We start from the raw sequence: 20,702 nt of genomic DNA on the forward strand, positions 1-20,702 counted from the left end.
AATTGGAAACATTAAACATTCAATTAAGCAATAGGAAACAAAGAATAAAATAGGAAAAAGACAAAATATATAATGCATTAAAAGCTAGACTAAAATAGAGCATAGAGCAAACCCAAGATTAAGATGTAATTTCATTTACCATCTTCCACTGGCTAATTCAGGATAATGCACTTTGTCACAAAGCAAAAGTCATTAAACTAGCTTCATGAACATGAGTTAGAGTTGGATTTCTGTGACCTGGCTGGTTTCTAGATCTGAAGCTAAAGGGGAACTCTGCAAGTCTGGTTGCTTTTTTTCTCTGTGGAGCTCCAGTTTCCAAGTGCATATTTTCAATGTGGTAAAACTAACAGGAATCCATGGAGCGATGTCTACTGTGGTGGGTAACGTTAACAAGAGATTGTGGATTAGTGGGTGTGTTTGTGTTGTAAAGCAGTCCGAGAGCTGGGACACTGGGTTGGAGGCTCTGATATTGCAAGGTTTGTTTTTGGCCGAGGGACGCTAGGTAGAAGGCAGAGAGCCTCCATTCTTCCTGTAACAAGACATTTAACCATTACAATTATTTCAAAGCTGTTTAATTAAAGCAGAAGTAAGCGATCCGGTCGTTTTGGCTAACTTCTTGTCAGCCGATGGTGTTAGCAGTCCCCGCCCTCGTCATGGATCTATTGGTCCTCGTCCCTACGTCACCACATTCACGCGCATCCCTTGGCTGCACACACAGAGAGGACCGCCCCTTTATGCCGTTCTCTCTCCTCATTGGATAAAGGTTGTAGGATACAAGGAAAGTTTTCTCCTCGGCTTACAGCAGAGCAGAGTGACTGACAGACCCGTGTTTCAGACCAAACACTCTATATAAGTGATTGCTGTCGGAAGATATAACTATTTAAGACTTATATTAACACAAACATCACGATTTAACATTACGGGGTGTTCCCACCAAACGCGATGACGCTTCATCGCGCGTCGAGATTACATGTAAAGTCAATGCAAACACGCGATTAGTCGCGTCATCGCGCCGGGCGATGCGATGGACGCGATAGCGCGACGCGATGGATGCGTTGGCCGCGAAAAATCGCCTCCATCGCGTCGCCCGGCGCGATGACGCTTCATCGCTCGAGTTCAAATAATTGAACTTTTGCGGCGAATTCGCGTGAAGACGCGCCGCGACAGCCTATCAGGTTTGAGATCGTCACCAACGTGCTGACGTACGGACGTACTGGTGTTCCCTTGGCAGTTTAGTCAGAGCGAGTCTATTGACAATATTAGAAGTTTTCTGGTTTAGTTTAGTTTATTATTCAGATCCCCATTAGCTGCTGCAAAGCCACAGCTCTTCACTGTTGCTTTTCCGGTGCTGTTACAAACGTTTCTGATTTGGAGATTCGGACCTGAAAGCCCGTTATCACTGCTGTTTTCAACCAGCGGGCGCTGCGAGCCGGCCGCCCCGTCCCAAAGCACTCAACAGGCGGTCAGTCACACAGTAGTTCACGGAGCCGCCTCCTCCTCCTCCTCCTGCAGCCAGAGACCCACACCGCTGTTCCTCTCCCATCTACAGGGACAGGAACAGTGCAGCGACGGTGGTTATCTCAGCCAGAGAATGAAATAGTGGGAGAAATGTTGTTGTTTGGGCGGGCTCGTCGCGCGACGCGATGCCGCGACGAGGCGTTTTTTGCATATTGAACCAGCGTCAAAACTGGAGCGTCTAGCGCGACGCGATTTCATTTGACGCGCGATTCAATCGCGTTCATCGCGTTTGGTGGGAACACCCCGTAAGGCTCTGTGTTGCTTTCTGTAATAACCTGAGTTCCCAGTCGGCTGCGTTGTCAGAAAGTGTGCAATTCCAACTCAGAAACTCTGAGTAACAGAGCTTGCAACCTTAAAACGGCTGGTGCATGCATCAACGTTGAATAGAAACTGTAGAATAGAAACTTATTAGCCACTTAGTCTTGTTGTTGTGTCATTAAGTTAGTTGAACCGACAGTATTTTGCAACTTCGGTTGTGTTGCCTTCACGTGCAAAAGATCACGCATTGTGTTGTCATCAACTGGCATTAGCGATGCTTTTGACTTCTGAAAGAAATGTAACGCAGCATGTGAAACCAAAAGGAAGCTATTGTCCATCTTTACTATGGCGTTCTGTCAAAGTGCTCCTTGAGTGCATCAGAAGAACGACACACGCTGTTTAATGATCGATTCAAGTTGTAATTATCACTCAATGCCGCTCTCAGAAAGAGGAGCAGCGCAGCAACTCGTTTGTGTCTCTACAGCGAGATAATAAATGTATGTGAGGGCTTTATGTGAAGGTGAGGGAGAGAGGGGAAAAAGAGGAAGGACAGAAAACAGACATGCAGCAAGAGCTTGATTGAGGATTTAAAAGAGGAAGAGAAGTGAAAGAGCCTTTGATCAGCAGGGAGAGATGGAATAAAGTCACCTCTGTTCCATTACCACACTGTTGCTGTGAAAGTGGAAGTAGTGTGTGGCTCTACGGGGCTTTGTCACACACTGAAAGGCCCAGTGGTACACACACTTGCTCAGTCCATTTTTGTTCAAAGACTCGCTCGTCTTGGCTACTTTATGAAGCCGGCGGGCGTGTCGGAGCTTTTTTTAAAGCGGAGCAGGCTTGGGATAGTGATAGTCTGAGGATGATAAAGGTTAATGTGTGTGTTTGTGTGTGTGCATGCAGTATACTTTGCGATTGATTACCTCCTCCCTCTGATCATTAAAGAGCTCGTCTGCAGAGAACGCTTTTGAACCATCTCGCATTTCTGACGGAGGTTTTTGTAGGAATTTTCCTGATTTGTATAATTTACCGCTTTTTATCTGTGATGTTTTTTCTTTTTTCTTTTTCTTTTTTACCTCCTCCTCTGTGAGCCAGCATGTGACAGCATGTCAGGCTGAAGTTATAATTTAACAGAGCAGCAGTGTGTATCAACACAGATCAATAACGTTCACACTCACTGTCCACAGTCCTCAGGTTGTCTGTAATTTATTTTCTTTCGGTTCCCGCCCCGCTGTCTTGCTTGTCAAACAGCTCCTTTTACTCAGACACTAAAACAACCAGTTGCTCGATGCTGCGTTTTTGTTTTTGACACCTGAACAGCAGAAACGTAAATTAATATGTCGGTCGCTAAAGAACATGAGCAATTCAGGAATCAGACCCCCTCCTCCATTTTATATCGGTGATGTTATATAAGGAAGCTCCGTCAGATTGATGTTATACCACAAACTACAGTCTGATGGGAAAGTCAAAAATCCCATATTTCCTAACAGTCAAGGTCCAAGTCTTTGATTATAAATCAGGTTTATATCAATACTGTGAAAGGATCAGGGTCTCTGTCCACAAAAAAATTCACACAGCCTGAGCCTCAAAGAGGAACTATGACCAGTCGTTTTTCCGCTATATTGCTAACCCTCCTCCTGGCCATGTGTATTTGTTTACAATGAAGCCAGGGAGAAATCAATCAATAGAGCGAAGGATAGACGTTATACATCATATACGATGTCACAACATGTATATTTGTGTAGTCTTATCTGTCATAAACAAGAGATTAGAGGTCATGGGCGCGTTTGTGTCACGGTGCGCAGAGAGGAGAGCTGGAACGTCGATCTTGCAAGGTTGGTTTTCAGCCCAAAGACACAATAAGGGACACGCACGTTGAAGGCAGAGAGCCTCCATTGTCCCTCGTTACAAGTTAAGCCATTTAATTAAGGTAAAAATGTAGCTTGGTTAAGCTACAAATCCTACATGGTTCATTTTTAAAACAAGCTGTCTAGACTTGTGTAACTTTGTGATGTCACAATAAAGCAGTCGTCACTCTCAGCCGAGCTCTCAGGCCCACCCACCATCCAACCATTTAAAATTGGGTCTGTTTGAACTCTGATACATTTTTGTTAAATATATATTTTTGGATTACTAGTCAGTAATTGCTCAGAAAACTTTGAGCCAATCAGCAGAGAGGCACAGAGCCTCCTCTCTTCTGATTGGTTTACTGACCTGTTGTTACCAGAGCTTCAGAGAGATGTCAAAATTACATTGAGATGGTTTTGGTTCTTAAAACCACAAATATATCTTCATATGGATCAATAAATAAAAATTAAAATACCAGAAAGTGTAAAATATGGGAGCTTAACATCAACTCCAACTGAAGAAGTCAGTATTATGCAGGATTTCTTTTTCTTTTTGGCAAAGGTGGTTATATCAGACTGTGTTACTTTTAGCTTCATGTATCCCATCTGGGATGATCTCATCCACTGCATGGGAGACAGACGGGAGTTGTTGTTCTGAATAATTTTTCAAACACGATGTTGAAAAGGCTTCAAGGAAGTTTAGTTGGGCAAATGCACATTTGGGTAACTTACCAACCTCTGATAAAGAGCGCTGCACACGGCTCCTTCACTGAGAAATCATCAGACACTGTCTTTCAAGCAGAGGATGAACAGGTGAAGACGCTGTCTCATAAACTGGCAACTGAGTGCAGCTACCTGTTTGGGCAAAATAGACTCATTTACAGCTCAAACACGCCGTGAGGTGAGGTGAGGTAGAAATGTGCAGCTGTTTGTAGTGGAGTTCATTCAGAAAGTTGCTGGATAAGAGCTTCTGCTTACACATCCTGAATCATCTATTGGCAAAAATTGTCCATTTAGGTCCAGGAGGAATCGAGAGCCACACTGAAATATCTTATAGTAGTACAACCGGTATACAATTTTTATACACACATTGTGGTTCAGAGTGAAAAAATAACTTGACAGCTTGTGAATTGTTTACCGCTCAGTTTGGAGCATCAGACGGTAGTTTTTTTTTATTTTTTATTTTTTAACTTTTGTGTCTTTTCCATCCGAGACAACGAGAAAAAGAAAACATTCACTGGTTGAGCTTCTGTCTCACATCAGTATATACAACCTGGACATTGTGGTTGTGTAACTCACAAGTCAAAAAGTTTTCTCAGGGCTCCCGACTGCCCCTAAATGGGAGTATTTTGCCCCTAAAATCTGAGACAGTACATTTTTCATCTACTTGTGCATGGTCAACCAATAAATTAGTTTTTTGTTGTTGTTGTTGTTTTGTAAAGAGACCCCGAGGAGTTTGCTTTTAGTTATAAAAGAGTCTCATGTTAATGTGGATGAATCTACGTTACCCACACTTGTTAATGGATCCATTTTCGATAATATATAACATCTTTATAGTTATTTTGATATTATTTAGTGGTCGACTCTCCCAGCATTTCCGAGTTTCGGTTTCCCAGACACTGCCCGGCGGGTCATGGGAATAACTCCGTCGGATCGCTAGTTGGCATCGTTTATGGTCGTAACTACGACGGTATCTGATCGTCTTCGAACCTCCGACGTTCGTTCTTGATCAATGAAAACATTCTGGGCAAATGCTTTGGCTTTCGTCTGTCTTGCGCCAGTCCAAGAATTTCACCATGCACATGGAGGCTCATGGGAAATGTAGTGTGAAAACATTTCCGCTTTCCGAAACTCCTCGTAGTCCCTTTAACACAGGTGAAACATGGAAAGGGGCGACTCAAAGAATCTGAAATCTGTCATTGCAGCTGGCAGGGCAATGTGCGTGAGAATCATGAATGAAAAGGAAATGTGAATATTTGTTTTGCAAGTCGATTTGTGGTGTGTGCCCCTAAATCTTCTGCTTGCGCCCCTGAAATTTAAAGTTCGGGGGGCCACTGTGTTATAGTAAAAGAATATTAGCCTGGAGCCCTGTGTCTCATGTGTCAATGTTGGTGAAGGTATGATGAAAAAGGTAATGCATCCGTGCAGTGTTGTAGCTACGAGCAACAGGCCAGTGGATTTTGTATTCGGTGGTGAATCAGTTAATCAGAGATCAATGGCTCTTGACAGCTCCTCCACAAATCAGGGAGGAACTCTGTGTGCTCCATCAGCCTCTGTTTTAGCCAAACGTGTGAATGTTTCAGCAGCAACATGAGGTATGACACCGCGCCTCTGGTGAAGGTGGGAAAAAAAGGTGCTTTCGTGACAAACACACTTATGTAGAGCATGCACACACACACGCACACACACACACACTCTGACTGTGAGGTTACATCAGAATCTGTCCTGCCCACACAAGCACTTACACACAACGATGTACATATTCAAATATCCAGCCATCTCTAAACGGTGTCCACAGATATGTTTGTCCTCACTCTGCGCCGCTGTTTACCGACACAGACACAAAGGTAAAACAATTAAAGGAAGCTGCTGGCAGGATTTCTCCTGGTTGTCTCGTTTTGCAATCTCTCCGTCTCCCTAACAACCTTTCCTCTCTCTATCTGTCTCTCTCCCTCTCCCTCCCACTACCTACACCCATGTATCTCTTACTCTATCCCTCCAGTTGTGATTTGCTCCTCCAGCAGATTTTCTCCTCCAGAGGCTCAAAAATCCTTAAATGGGAATTTCAGCTTTTTACGCTCTAACAAGAGCATGAGATGACACGAAAATATGAATGGAAAGATGTATACTAAATCCAACTCTATCCGTCTCGCCTCTCTGTCTCTGCTCTGTCTAGTGTGTGTTTATCACTCTGTGTGTGTGTGTGTGTGTGTGTGTGTGCATGTTACAACAGACAGTACAATGCTACAGAAACAGAGAAGATTGAAAAGGGATTGATGTAAACTAATCTCTGTCAGCGGGCTACTTCTCCCCGGAGGCAAGAAGTTCATTTCACACATACGCAAACTGAACACACACACACACACACGCACACACGCTGAAACACATGGACACATACACAAAAAACACAAGCCTTTTCATTTCTTCAAACAGAAGATATCCTGAAAAGCTTAATGGAAAAAAACAAAACAAAAGGATAAAAAAAAGACTCTATGAATGTGTTTGTGTACTGTGTGTACAGTTCAGTACAGTACGTATCACATAACCGTCTTACAGAGTGGTTAACTGATTTTTCAGAGAATACAAAGAAGATGTGCTGTTGATAAAAGCTGTTAGATGTGTAGTTGGACTCTATTACGAGTGATTTCTCAGATTCTTAAAAAATTCAGACCGTTTCAGAGACCTGAGCAGCGCTAATATCAAGTATTTCACAAGAAACTAGAAGAAGACCATGTCACGGTTGTATCCGTTCACCAAGTCACAGGACGTGTGGTCACAATGTCGCCCTACTGAGTTGCACAGTGTGTTTTTGTTGACCATTATGATGTGTTATGGACAGTTTGGCCCTTTGTTGTCGTCACTTATTTGGTTGATTATGGTGAACTTGTTAACAATTTATTGTTTACAAGCTCTGCTTTTGGTCTCCACCGCCTCCTGGGGGGAATATCTGGCTCTGTGGCTGATAAATGCTAACTGCCCCACTAAATGTTTACCAACTAGTTGTTGGCTGTATCAACTGCTGTTTGGTGCACAGGAAGTAGTGAATAGTGGGATTTTATAGCTGCCAGCTGCGTTTTAACACAACAACACTTGAGAGTCTCAAGTGTTGCGTGTTGAGCAGTGAGAGTGAAGCAACAAGTTCAAACTTGCTCTAAATGTCTGCTGCTATCATGGGAACTAGACTCTGTAGGCACATTTCACAATTTAAGATTGTTTTCACATTGTCTTTTGATACCGACATACAGCTCTGGAAAAAATAAAGAGACCACTCCAAAATGTTCTTAATAAATCAGCCTTATCTCTACATGTATGGCAGCCATCGTTTCCAGTGTCTCTTGAACTCCAACACAAGCACACTCTACTTAGCTGATCACCTGAACCAAATCATTTTTAATGAGGAAGATTATAAATAAATAAAAAAACACTGCTGTGATTAGAAATTGGGATTGAAATAAATGATAAACAATTTAACGAATGGGATAAATTATTATCACGCTACATTTGGCAGGGGAAAAAACCGAGAATAAGGTTCCAAACTCTTCAATTATCAAAAAAAAAGGGTGGACTGGCTCTTCCCTGCCTAAAAGATTACTATATATCAGCCCAGCTAAGGATCCTGTTTTGTTGGTGCGTCTCAGATTACAAAGCAAGATGGAAGGAAATTGAAGAAAACATATCGGGGACGATACCAATTCAAGCAAGAATAGGGGATAAAAGACTAATCAAATGCTTGATGGAAACAGGAAATAAATGGATCAACCTAACACTGAAAACATGGTTAAATGTTATCTCGAGAAATTATGTTAGAAGAGGTGAAGATTCTGAAATGGTGCTGCTATGATCTTGACTTTGCCCCAAATAAGATGGATGCCAACTATAGGGGATGGGTTAGCCTGGGTCTCTCCTCATATTGTACCTTGTTCAACCAGACAACACTGAAGAGCTTTCAGATGTTGAAAAGATTACATGGTCTCAACAATAGTGACTTTTTTAGATTTCTTCAGGTACGCCACCACCTAAACAGCACTATGTTAAAAAGTCAAAAGGCGTTGGAAAACAGTTTATTAAAAGTGTTTATCAGTGCTTATAGGATGCTTAAAGTCATATCTAGACTTTATAGAGGCCTGCAGGAAATAAAAACAGTGAATACCACATATATAAAACAAAAAAGGTTTATTCAGAACTAACAACAATATTTGGTACTGTCATCACATTTAACTGGGACGAACTTCTTTTTGGTTTTGTACACTCAGCTAATGTAAGTGAGAAAAATAAATATTTATTTGGAATACTGAGTCTAGCTGCTAGAAAAGCAATTACAAAGAAATGGCTCAAGCCAGACGTCCCATCTATAGATGAATGGTATGATATTATTTACGATGTGTATGTAATGGAAAGAATTACTTTTTCACTGAGGCTCCAGCAATCCAAATTCAATGACATCTGGAAGCAATGGAAAATGTACATTTCTCTGAAACGCCCTTCTTTTGTTTAAGTTTCTTTTTTATATCAAGTTGTACTTGATTGGTTACACTTTGCTGTAATTTTGTGACAGAAAACACCCCATGTTCATGTTGTGTTACTTTATAAAATGTTTTGGAAAAGGAAAAACAATAAACATAATTAAAGCAACATTGCGGAGTTTCAGCGCAGTGCTTCCACCATCTGGTTGAGGAGCGCTATCGTCTGGGGGGAAAAACGAAAACGAAACTTAACAGCGAGCGCATCCAGCGTTTATTCCCATTAATAAACAACAGTATTTCCCACATGTTTGCAAGGAGACTGTGTGGCGGGTGGTCGGGGGCGGCGACCGGAGGAGAACCGTAAGTTTCGCTTTTACCCACCACGTCTCTCCCTCGACGCAGAGGGGAGGGGGGAGGAGGGGGGGGCAGTGTTTCGTACCCGTGCAGGGAAGTTACATAGTTTTCAGCCGACACGACCCCGCTCAGGCTGCGGTGGCAGCACCATTCATCCTATTAACCATTTTTCTACCATTGCAATGAGTCTGGAAACATTATTTTAAGGCCGAAAAACTCCGCAATGTTACTTTAACAGTGAAAAAAAAAAAAAAAGAAATTGGGATTATTCCACCAATTTTGATTTCTAAACTCTTCCTAAGTTTAAAAAGTAGTGCTGTGTTGTTTTAAAAGTAATATGAACTTGTTTTCTTTGCATTATACAAGGTCTGAAAACAATGGAACTTTTTTGTTATTTTGACCAGTTTTCTGCAAAGAATGTTGTCGTTGAATATTTCCAATTTGGGAGAAATTATGTCAGTAGTTTATAGAATGAGTGTTCATTTTACCCAAACACACTATGAATAGTAGGCTAAAACCAGAGGAACTGATCATTTTGAACTGGTCTCTTAATTTTTTCCAGAGCTGTATATATACGTCACACACAAAAAAAATACATGATAGATACATGGGGGGCATTGCTACATAGACACCTTGGCCAATAAATCATATTCTTGGTTTAAAAAGATTGTGGTGCAAGACCCAACAAAAATCACATCATCAATTAATTATTTTTTATTGAAAAAATTATGCACAGGTTTAATGTTGCATTTGTTGCAATATCTGCAGATTTATATATATACTATATATATATATATTTGCCAAGTGTGAGTGTGTGAGGTTGTTTGTCTCTTTTTGTCAGTCCTCTATGAACCCGTGGCCTATCTAGGATGAACCCTGCCCCCAGCCACTGACAGCCACATGAGACCATGTAGAGGATGGATGGGTGGGTGGGTGGGTGGATGGATGGATGGATGGATGGGTGGGTGGATGGATGGGTAACCTGGATCATGAGGCCATGAGAACAAAAGGGAGACACTGTTTTGTGAATGTCAGGAGCGTATGATGTGTATAAGCTTCCTTACTAAACGACTGCTGCAGAGAAGGACTACCAACAGCAGCCAGAGCGTTTAAAGGCTAAAACCCCAGGCCCAGTTGATCCCCGATCCACAGAGGCGTCACAATAACTTTATATAGCCTACCAGACATCTGGCTTACATTTTTTTTTATCACAACACATTTTTAGAGACAGTGTTGATAAAGAATGAAATTACAAAACTTTGAGACTGTCTATTTCATTGGTTTTCCCCTGCAGTAACCACACTGGCAGTACAATATCCTTAGAGGCAGCAGCATTATAAAACTATTTTTTATGGTAATTTTTCAGTCAAAACACTCATTACAAATTCTAAATCTATATCACAGCACACACTTGCAGTATACAAATGAGATTTGTTAGGAGTCCAGGTGACCAGAGGAGACGTCCTGCTCTCAGGTTGGGTTAACCAGTGATCCATGGGAGAGGTAACCAGTGATCAAAGTAAACCATCACTACTACGAGAGATAATACTTACAAAAGGATCTCATTTGATCCTCGCTTTTTTTAAATTATAATTATTTTTTTTTACTTTATAATATCAGACTAATTGCAACGTCTTTTCATGGCCACATTCTAGCATGAATGGGTTTTTTTAGGCTGCCACTCGTCCTTCTTCACACAATGTTTAAATGAACACAGGGTTAAAGCAGATATCATCGGCACGGCCGTTTCGGCTAATGCTGTGTTCAAGGCAGGCTTTTGAAACCGTAAGTTACAGCTTCAAGTCACAACTACGACTTGGTAGCGTTCCAGGTAACCCGTAGCTCGTGTTTTTACCGTCCTGTTGTCTGTGAAAGTTCCCTATAACGGCCACTCGTAACTTCCGACCCGTGAACTCGTACCAGATCGAACTGGTATGACTTCACAGGAAGGAAAAACACAAAGTACGAGTTTCCTTGAACGCACCATGAGTTAGCAGCCCCCGCCCTTGTCAGGCATCAATTGGTCCTCGTGCTACGTCACCACATTCACGCGCATCCCTTGGCTGCACACACAGCCCTTCATGCCGTTCTCTCCCCTCATTGGATAACACTTGTATCCCACAAGGAAAATTTTCTCCTCGGGTTACAGCAGAGCAGAGTGACGGAGAGACTCGTGTTTAGGCTGAAATACTTCATGTAAGTGATTGCTGACGGAAAATAGGACTATTTAGGACTTATATTAACAAAAACATTCCACTGATATCTGCTTTAAGCTGCATGTGCTCTTCTGTCCTGTATAAATGGCTCATACGTCTTCTTTATTAATCATCTAAACATGCTCCATCACCATCACCTTCACCTCCCTGATTCAGCAGCAGAACAGTAGCAGCATTCATGGCACAAGAGGGGGCCTAAAAGCAGAGCAGAGCTTAAAACTCAATACAGGCACTTAATCAGTCTCAGCAATTAATGATAATAAATTCATACTAAGTAGTGAATGTAGAAGAGGCTCATTCAAAGACTAAATGCTTTGAATATTGTTTATGACTTGAATTACTTGTTCTTCTTGATCTATGGGCTGATGACAAATGAAAGGAAAACTTCAGTAAATGATGGTCCTTCCATACAGATGGTGGTGGAGGGTTGCACTTTCCTTTATTCATTGTAAGATGTCCTTGAGTGACAGAAAGGCACATATGAAATAAAATGGTTTATTCTTATTATGCTATTATGGTTTGGATTTACTTATTGTCTTCTAGGTGGGAGAGTCTTTGTAGATCAGGACAGGACAAAGTACATTTAGTTGAGTACCGTACTTAAGCATGTTCTTTAAGCCCTAACCAGATTGGTCTTATCTTCATGTCTGTGTTTGAAAGATACTTTAATGTTTACAACAACCAAATTCCACCACAGCCTGTAAATATTTGCAGTCCAACTTGAGAACTGCACAATTTTTTGACAATCCTGACTTGTATTGGCGTCATATTTGACCAGGAGAGTCTCTATACTCTGACTCTCTAATACTCATAGTTTAGTTTAGTTTATTGAGATCCCCATTATCTTTTAATTTCCATAAGTGACTATACATAGGCTACCAAATGTAAACGACACATACTTAATACATACACAAATACACACAGAACGTCCAAGTTGAACACTAAACATAGAATTACAAGCTCCTACATTGAATCATCACAAAACATTTACTGTATGTCACACAAAGACGCCATGACCCGACACTGAGAACAGCTATTTACAAATGACCTGTTTGCAAATTTGTACTAATGGTCGAAATTCTGAGTTAAATAATAATCTCTTCGTTTTATTTCAAAACTTACCATGTTCCATGTTTCTGTGTTGTGTAACATAATTAGGAAGGGCATTCCACTTGTCCTTCGTTGTCCGTCTTTGTCCACCTGGCCTGTATGACGATGATGTGAATTGAATGCCACGGCCTTCAGTCCCCAGATGTCAACCTGACTGAACTCATATTAGAGTCACAGTGCTCCCCACCACGTCACTATCGAAAACAACCCAACATCTTCTGGGAGGACGGCTGCTGCTTCGTCACTACAGCAGTCCTCCACCACAGCTCCGGTTTTAACCTCACTAAGACAATTGGACTTAGTGTTCCCTTCAAATTTTGACTCCTCCATAGATATACCTCTAAAGTCGATGGTGCTGTTGATTCATTCAGTCCCTTTGGGATGTAGGGATGTACGGATCTATAACTTTCTCTCTCCAAACACAGATTGCAAGGCTTCGGCTCAGGGTATGTGCTGATTCACAACACTGATCCACTGCTACTGCTCTATTTTCCCCCCAAGTTTGAAACCTCACTGTGTACAACTCAGAGGAATTGTTTTAATTTAAGGTAATATAAGCCCAGTAATTGCTGTGGCATTAAAAGCTGACTCAGTTGGCCATCATGAGTGAACGAATTTAATAATCACACTGACAAAGAAACAGTTTCTAACCTGCTCCAGGCGCTTTGTGGAGGATAAGTGATTTCCTTAAAGTGGCTAAAAACTGATATTTTTGCAGCACCATGACAGCATGACAGTGTGAAAGGGGGTCGCTCGTGGTGATGAGAGAAAACAGAAAATGATCACCTCAATCTCCAGCTCCCCTCAGCTTTATGGGCTTTTGTAACGCGTTTCAACCGATCGTGTCGAACCGATTGTGTGCTCCGTAACTGCTGGATGGGTGGGCTAAAAGGCTCCTTATATGAGCTCAGAGTCGAGGATACTTGTTTCTGTTGACCCCAATGGCCAAAACAATCTGTTTGGTTATACTGTACATCACAGAGAAAAGGGCAAGGAAACTGGAAATGTCACCTTCCACTGTTTATCCAGAATCATACAAAATACGAACAGTTTGTGTAAACTATTGTCATCATTGCTGTGTGAAGTATAAGGCCAACACTAAAAAGTGTTTTCTGGGGTGACTGTGACCTTGACCTTCAAGCTTTGACCAAAGTCTTATAGAAGCCTTTTTTAGAAAAAGGGTTCTATGTTCCCTGCTTTTACCCGGGGAACATGCAATATTTGGTCCCATACCTGGAAGTGGATTTGTGACTTTAGCCCTATTCGCACGGGATTAGTATTACCTGGGGACCTCTGGTGATTTGTAAATTACCCCCCCACATCTGTGTTTCTTGCGGTGCATTCGCACGGGATAAGTGAAGTCTGTATTTTTACTCGAATTTACTGACATTAAGGCTCCGAACGCCTTCGAAAATGCCGCTCATAATTTCCACCGCAGCCTCCATGTTTCAACCCCTACAGTAAGTTTCAACCGGGGGAAGAAGTAGAAAAGGCGCGCAATAAAAACAACAAAAACAAAAAATGCCCCTCAATTACTGAGATGCAGATTCGCACGGGACTAGTTTTACCACGGGACGTCGGTCTTTGGTGAAATATAGTAGGTAATTTGCGGGGGAATTTTTACTTACTTTTTTACTGACATGGCGCATTCGCACGGGATTAAGATCACAGACGTCCTCCGCAATTATTACAAATTACCAGAGGTCCCCAGGTAATATTAATCCCGTGCGAATAGGGCTTTAGAGTGAGAAGTGGAATTGTCCCATTGGTTGGGTCTAGGCAATGAAGAAAGGAGTTGGTTAAGTTTAGTAAAAAGACCAGATACTGTAGGCTAGACAAGCCAGAGATAAGTAGAGAGGGTCCATCGACTGGCAACATAGGACCCTTTTTGGGAAAAACAGGGAACATAGGACCCAGGCAGGGTTTGAATAAATTAACTTGCACAGAAGTGCACTGAATTTGATTAGAAATGAGAAAATATGATCAAATAATACAAACATATACAAAATACTTAAAACATACAGGGGGTGTAGTAAAACTTAACTTATTACAAAATGCGACAGTTTATTACATATTGCGTTCAAGAATTTGATTACAAAATGTGGCGCTATAAGCCAAAACCAAAACTGCATTTTGTGAGGTCACCTTTGGCTCTGACTGTCGCCGCTACACAGGCATACAGTACACATGTCATTGTAGGAAAAGAAAAGCAGAGAAGTTCCTAAACAACATACAGTAAAGACCCTGAAACCAAAGCAGGTGAAAACAAAAAAAAAAAGAAGTCAGAATTATTTACACCTGTGCTTCCCCTGCCGCGAAAAAGCCCCACAGTGCAACAAAGTGGTATCAGTGACTGCCAGCTTTCTACGGAGAGGGAGTGAACACGTCGAGGTTAAAGCAAACCTCTCAAATGAGCTGCCGGCCCTCTCGCTCCACGTTTCCTCTTTGTTTCCTCTTCTACCAACAATTTAATTACATTCCAGGTGTAAATGAGTCGCTGATTAGATGGTTGGAATGAAAACCAACGGGGCCTTTGTTCCTCGGCGCTTGAAGATTAGCCTGTAACCTGTCAGGGGAGGGAGGGAAACGCTGAATACAAAAGCCAGAAAAAGGGACGCTAAAAGGAAGAGAATGATCTATAGTGAGATAAAGTGTTTCAGTTGAATTGATTCTCAACCAGTGCAGCTGAGACCGCACACTCACACACACTCGCCCAAACACACACACACACACACACACACACACACACACACACACACACACACACACACACACACACACACACACACACACACACACACACACACACACACAGATGCCACTCTCCAGCTGCACGTTATACCTAAACGCTTGTAAAAACCAAAACCAATCAAATCTCCTCCTGGGTGAGAGGGCAGGTGTTCAGCTGCGGTTGGCAGCTAATTTGGATGTGTGGTGTTTGTGCATATGGAATGATGTGTGTGTATGTGTGCGTCTGTGTGTGTGTGTGTGTGTGTCAGTGCGTAATAGAGTGCAAGGTTGCGTGGGAAATCCTCTTGAGCCGTCAGCCAGCGCTTTCCACACATGTTGATCTTTCAGGGTCAGGTCATCCACTGAGCAGCACGGGCTCTGATTGGTTCCTGTGACCTGGCTTAGAGGTGGTAACATACGCACACACACACTCACACACACAGACACACACACACACACCTCCTCTCTTTCTTTTTGCACCTAGAACTTTAAACCTCTGGACATTTTTGTTGTGAACAAATCAGCCTCACATTTCCTCTCTCTCTCTCTCTCCCCCACACTGGGATCATGGATGGAGGACAGGCCTGCCTGAGGGGGGCAGTGTGGCTCTGTGGTCCAATAGGAGACGAGAGGTAGAGGAGGAGAAAAAAAGATGAAGATGATCTCACCTTGCAACCTTCACCTCTTCCTCACGCTTCTATCACTTCTTTCTTTCTTTTTTTTTTGTCTTTTTACACATGCACATCTTCAGAATAGGAGCCATGTGTCACTGTCTCATCTGCTACTTGGCTCTCGCTCCTGTCAAGGTTTCATAAGCTCTTATATCTCTGTGAAGGAAGCTGGATCCTAAATATAACTTGTTATAGATTCAAGGACTGTTGGTCAAGACTGGGAAAATAATGTTCTCAGTCCATAGATGCGTTGTACTTGAGAAAGAATGAGCTGAAGGAGCCTGTGCAGTAAATCCAGATGAATGTCATCCAGTGTACTCATGACAACAACAACAACAACAACAAAAAAGACCCAAACATGTGCAGGGAAGAATAGAAAACTAGTGCCTTCCTTGTTGATTCTTGTTGTCCACTTTGCTTTTGACGTGTGCTCAATTCGTAGCAGATTTTATTGTATTTTATTCTTTCAGCAGCTGGAGTGAAGGCAGCATGTGTTCGTTTCAGCAGACAGAGAGACACACACACACACACACACACACACACACACACACACACACACACACACACACACACACACACAGGACAGGAACAGAGGATGTGAGAGGGTGACGAGGTGCTGTGATGTGCATCATCTGTGACAGATGCATGCGTGTAGAAAGCATGTGAGTGGTGTACATGCACCAGTTCAGCTCAGCCAGGTGTATGCATGTTCAGTGTTACAAAGTGTGTGTGTGTGTGTGTGTGTGTGTGTGTGTGTGTGTGTGTGTGTGTGTGTGTGTGTGTGTGTGTGTGTGTGTGTGTGTGCGCTTAACCCTGGAGCTATGCCTTCATGCCTGACCTGCATCAGGCTAAAAGAGTACATATATTTCTCTCTCTTTCACTCTCTCGTTCTGTTTCACTCAGACACACACACACACACACACACAGTCTAAAGGGCTACACACAACTAGAGACAGACTGGGGACGGTTGCAATACTTTGCATTTTTCTGTTATTCAAAGACAAAGTATAATGCATTTTTTTTTGATAAAATTGTGATTTTTACATGCATTACAATATCATATTATATTGAAATGCTCATCTTTTCATCTAATTATATCATATATTGTGATTATGTATTAGAATTAGTTTGATCATGATATCAAAGAACAGTTATTGAGTTTTGGTTTTCATAGACAACAGGTTAACTCAAATCTAAATCATGTAGTTCATTCATTTCTCATGGTGGACAGAACAGGCAAATATATTATTAGATCAGAAGAGATGAGCAAATTAATGCTCCAAACAAAAGTGTTTGTGTTCTCCGATGTAATAAAATCAGCAATTGTATTTCTGTTTTGCTATAGGACAAAATTAGCTCTCTGTTTTGTTTTGCCTATCTTAAAATATTGAAGCAGTATTGTGTGGTCTGTGTAGCTTGAGGACAGTTACATTAACCCTGACTCCCATGTAGCTACATCATGCTAGACAGACTGACCTTGTCACATGCTAACCACGATGTTAAGCCAACAAAACAATGGGCCTCATTCACGAACCGTTCTTAAGAACAAATTTGTTCTTAAGTCCTACTTACGAAGTTTTTACGAAGATTGTGGCATTCATGAATGTTTTCTTATCCAGAATTTGTTCTTAACTAAGAACAAAATCTACGAACAGTCAGGAGTATACTTACGCACTTTTAAGTGCTGAGACTTCTGCAAAAATAACCGATTATAGTGTTTTCTTTTGTTCTGCAGTTGTATGATATTATATGATTTGAATAAGAATTATTTTCTTATCTTTTATGATGTTTTTAATAATCATATATTAATAATAATAATTGACAAATCATTGCAGTTTCTTAAAAAAAACATTATAGACACTTAATTCATATCAGTTTTTTTTTTCATAAAACATACAACATACAGCTGCCGATATGATTTTTTTTTCCTAATTGCGGGCTGCAACAGTGCACTTACTGTAAGTGTTCACACTACACACAACTGTTTTTTTCTTTAAATATGTGATAATATGATGATATTTATGATGGCACACGTGAGAGTGTGGTCTCTCTGATAACAACCCGAAGAGCTGCATCCACTGCTGACGCTACTAAATATAGCCTAAATATAAATACAAAAATATAAACTTAATATAAGCCTTTTGTTTGTTTCTTTGTTCCATTCCTGCCGCAGTAGCGACACTTCACTACTTAAATTCTTTTTACGTTTGGAGTCTGGTGCTCCCTCCCAGATTTTCATTTGAGCATTTCAACTTTCCTTCTCACTCCACCTCCTCTGCTCAGTGCCTGTGGGTGCTGTGTGCACACGGCCCTGCAGTCTCATGCCCTTTTACGGGCATTGATGGGGCGGTTACCTATGCTAATCCTAGGTTAATTAGACTCACCTGGCACACGCCCTCAACTTACGAGGAGATGGTGGCATAAGAACACAGCTGCGAACAATTCTGAGGCTTACGAACGCGTTGATGAATCTGACGTAGGGTCTCCTTAAGGAACTTCTTAAGAACAACTTAAGAAAGAATCTAAGAAGATTCTTAAGAAGATATTGGTGAATGAGGCCCAATGATCCCGACTTTTTTAAATACAGTTTTGCTTATTTCAGACGAAAGGTCGTCAGAGTTGTACAGAAATACAGCTCAACAAAAACATGTCAGAAAATAAAGCAGGAGGTGTCGTCTGTCTCCGTGGAAAGGGGAGGGGCTAACTGATTTAGATTTAGATTAGATTAGTTTAGCTCAGTGCAAACAGTTGAAAGAGAGGGAGACAGCCAGCCTCGCTCTTTTCAACTGTAACAAAACACACAAACACGTCGTCACCCTCTGTTATTTGTTTAGTGTTTACCAAAAAATGAACTCGTAAACAGTAGCGCCATTTTTCAGGGACATGTTACTTCCTGCTGGTTCCCTGGAAACTGGTCACAGCCAAGAAACAGCCCACCCACACAAGTTTGAAGTTTTACATGAAAACAAACAAGATGTAGCCTACGTAAATGTAACTTGTTTATTATTGAGCTACACATTGCTTATATATGGCTGTAGTAGTTAGTAATAATTAAACAGAGCCAGGTATGTAAATCTATGTAAATCTGGTCGCATTTCCGCTTTTTTGCTAACCCTCCTCCTGGCCATGTGCATTTGTTAACAAAGAAGCCGGCGAGAAATCAATCAATAGAGCAGTGGATAACATTATATATCATATACAATGTATATATTTTTGTAGTTTAATCCGTCATGAACAAGAGTTATGGGGCATGTTTGTGTTGCAGTGCCACAGAGATGAGAGCTGGGACACTGGGACGGTGGCCACGATCTTGCATGGTTGGTTTTCAGGGAAGAGACACAATAAGTGACACACGTGGAAGGCTGAGAGCCTCCGTTCTCCCTCATAACAAGTTAAGCCATTTATTAAACCATCACAATCACTTCAAAGCTGTTTAATAAAGGTAAAAATGTGGCATAGTTAAGCTACAAATCCTGCATAGTTCCTCTTTAAAGTCAAGTGGAAATATTTTCTTCCACAGTTTCACTTTGTGAAGCTACATTTTCTCACTTGTGTTTATCCTGTCAGAAAATACATTTCCTTTAGTTAGAGTTAACCTGATAAAATCTTGTTTTATGGCAGAAAAAGGTTGGTAATAATAGAGCCAAATTCTTATTTTCTGACTATATCCTTCTTGCCAATAAGCTCACTGGACACCTCAGCTTCTGTTAGCATTCAAACATGCATATTGATCAGATGTTCAACTTGATACAGTCTCTAGTTTGTGAGGAAACATATTGACTGGAGCCAAACAAAAAATGAAGCGATATAATGATCCTGTCTAATGAAAGCATGCCCTGCACAGTAATTAACACTATGCAAATTAATAGCTGTGAAAGTGACGGGCCTGGATGAGCTATTAAAGGTCAGGACACCGAGGAACTTGTCTCTGATCCCACTTATCTCCGGTCTGAATTCAAAATCCCTTTGTTGTGGAAACTAAACTGTACTGATACGACTGTAGACAGTTAAACCACAGGAAGAGATCATGTCAGTCGCTGTGAAGCCGCCTTTAGAAAATGTGTTGTTTTCCTCCCATGGCCACAATATAGTCAGTGAAGGTATTTTTAAATCACTAATCAGCTTTTACACCTCACATACCGCATGTGTTTCAACATGCACTGTACATTATGTGTGACCCTGACTGTGCGACATACACACACGCGCTGTATGTGTTGCCGCTTTAGAATAACGCTCGCATTTTGTTCCATTAAGATTGCAAATATATACTTATATCTAAATAGCAGCTGTAGCCCTAATGTGTCAGACACAGAGTGGATTTTGCAAGAAATGGAAGAGTATAGGCATGTAAGGTGAGAAATGCAGTTTCTATGTCTGTAATCCCCACGGGGAGAATAAAATGTATATGTGGTGGAGAGATGGAATTGCTTGAAAGTAAAAAAAAAAAGAAGTGAGTTTAGAGGAGGATGAGGAAAGGGCAGCGAGGTGGAGAGGTATGGAGAGATGGCTGAATGGAAAATAGGAAATCAAAGCTCATGGTGTGTTTCCCTCAGGGCATGGCACTGCTTTTTCACCGAGATCCCCGTGTTACTGTCCACACACCCTTTGCGAACTGGGAGAGCTGGGAGCCAGAGCCTCAAGTGCATGCAGGGACAAAAAACACTTGCAGGTCTGTGTGGACAAGCATAGACACGCACACACAAACACACACACACACACACACACACATATGTATTCTTCTTTTGTTTGCTTTCCTTTTATCTTTCTGTTCACAAGGCGCACGGCGTGTCCACCACCGTCTCTCCCTCCCTCTCCTCT

The 20,702-nt window shown here is 41.6% G+C and overlaps 1 long non-coding RNA gene across 1 annotated transcript in view; it reads left to right on the forward strand.

The window, feature by feature from the left end:
* Window positions 1-20,543, forward strand: part of LOC146992080 (uncharacterized) — an 82,007-nt gene extending 61,464 nt beyond the window's left edge. The window contains exon 4 of the long non-coding RNA XR_015037160.1: window positions 20,438-20,543. This is a non-coding gene — a long non-coding RNA (uncharacterized LOC146992080). The remainder of the gene's footprint in view (window positions 1-20,437) is intronic.
* The last annotated feature ends 159 nt before the right edge of the window (window positions 20,544-20,702 follow it).

This window comes from Trachurus japonicus, chromosome 1 (genome assembly GCF_045865225.1).
Source record: "Trachurus japonicus isolate A0001 chromosome 1, Traja_1.0".
NCBI lineage: Eukaryota > Metazoa > Chordata > Actinopteri > Carangiformes > Carangidae > Trachurus > Trachurus japonicus.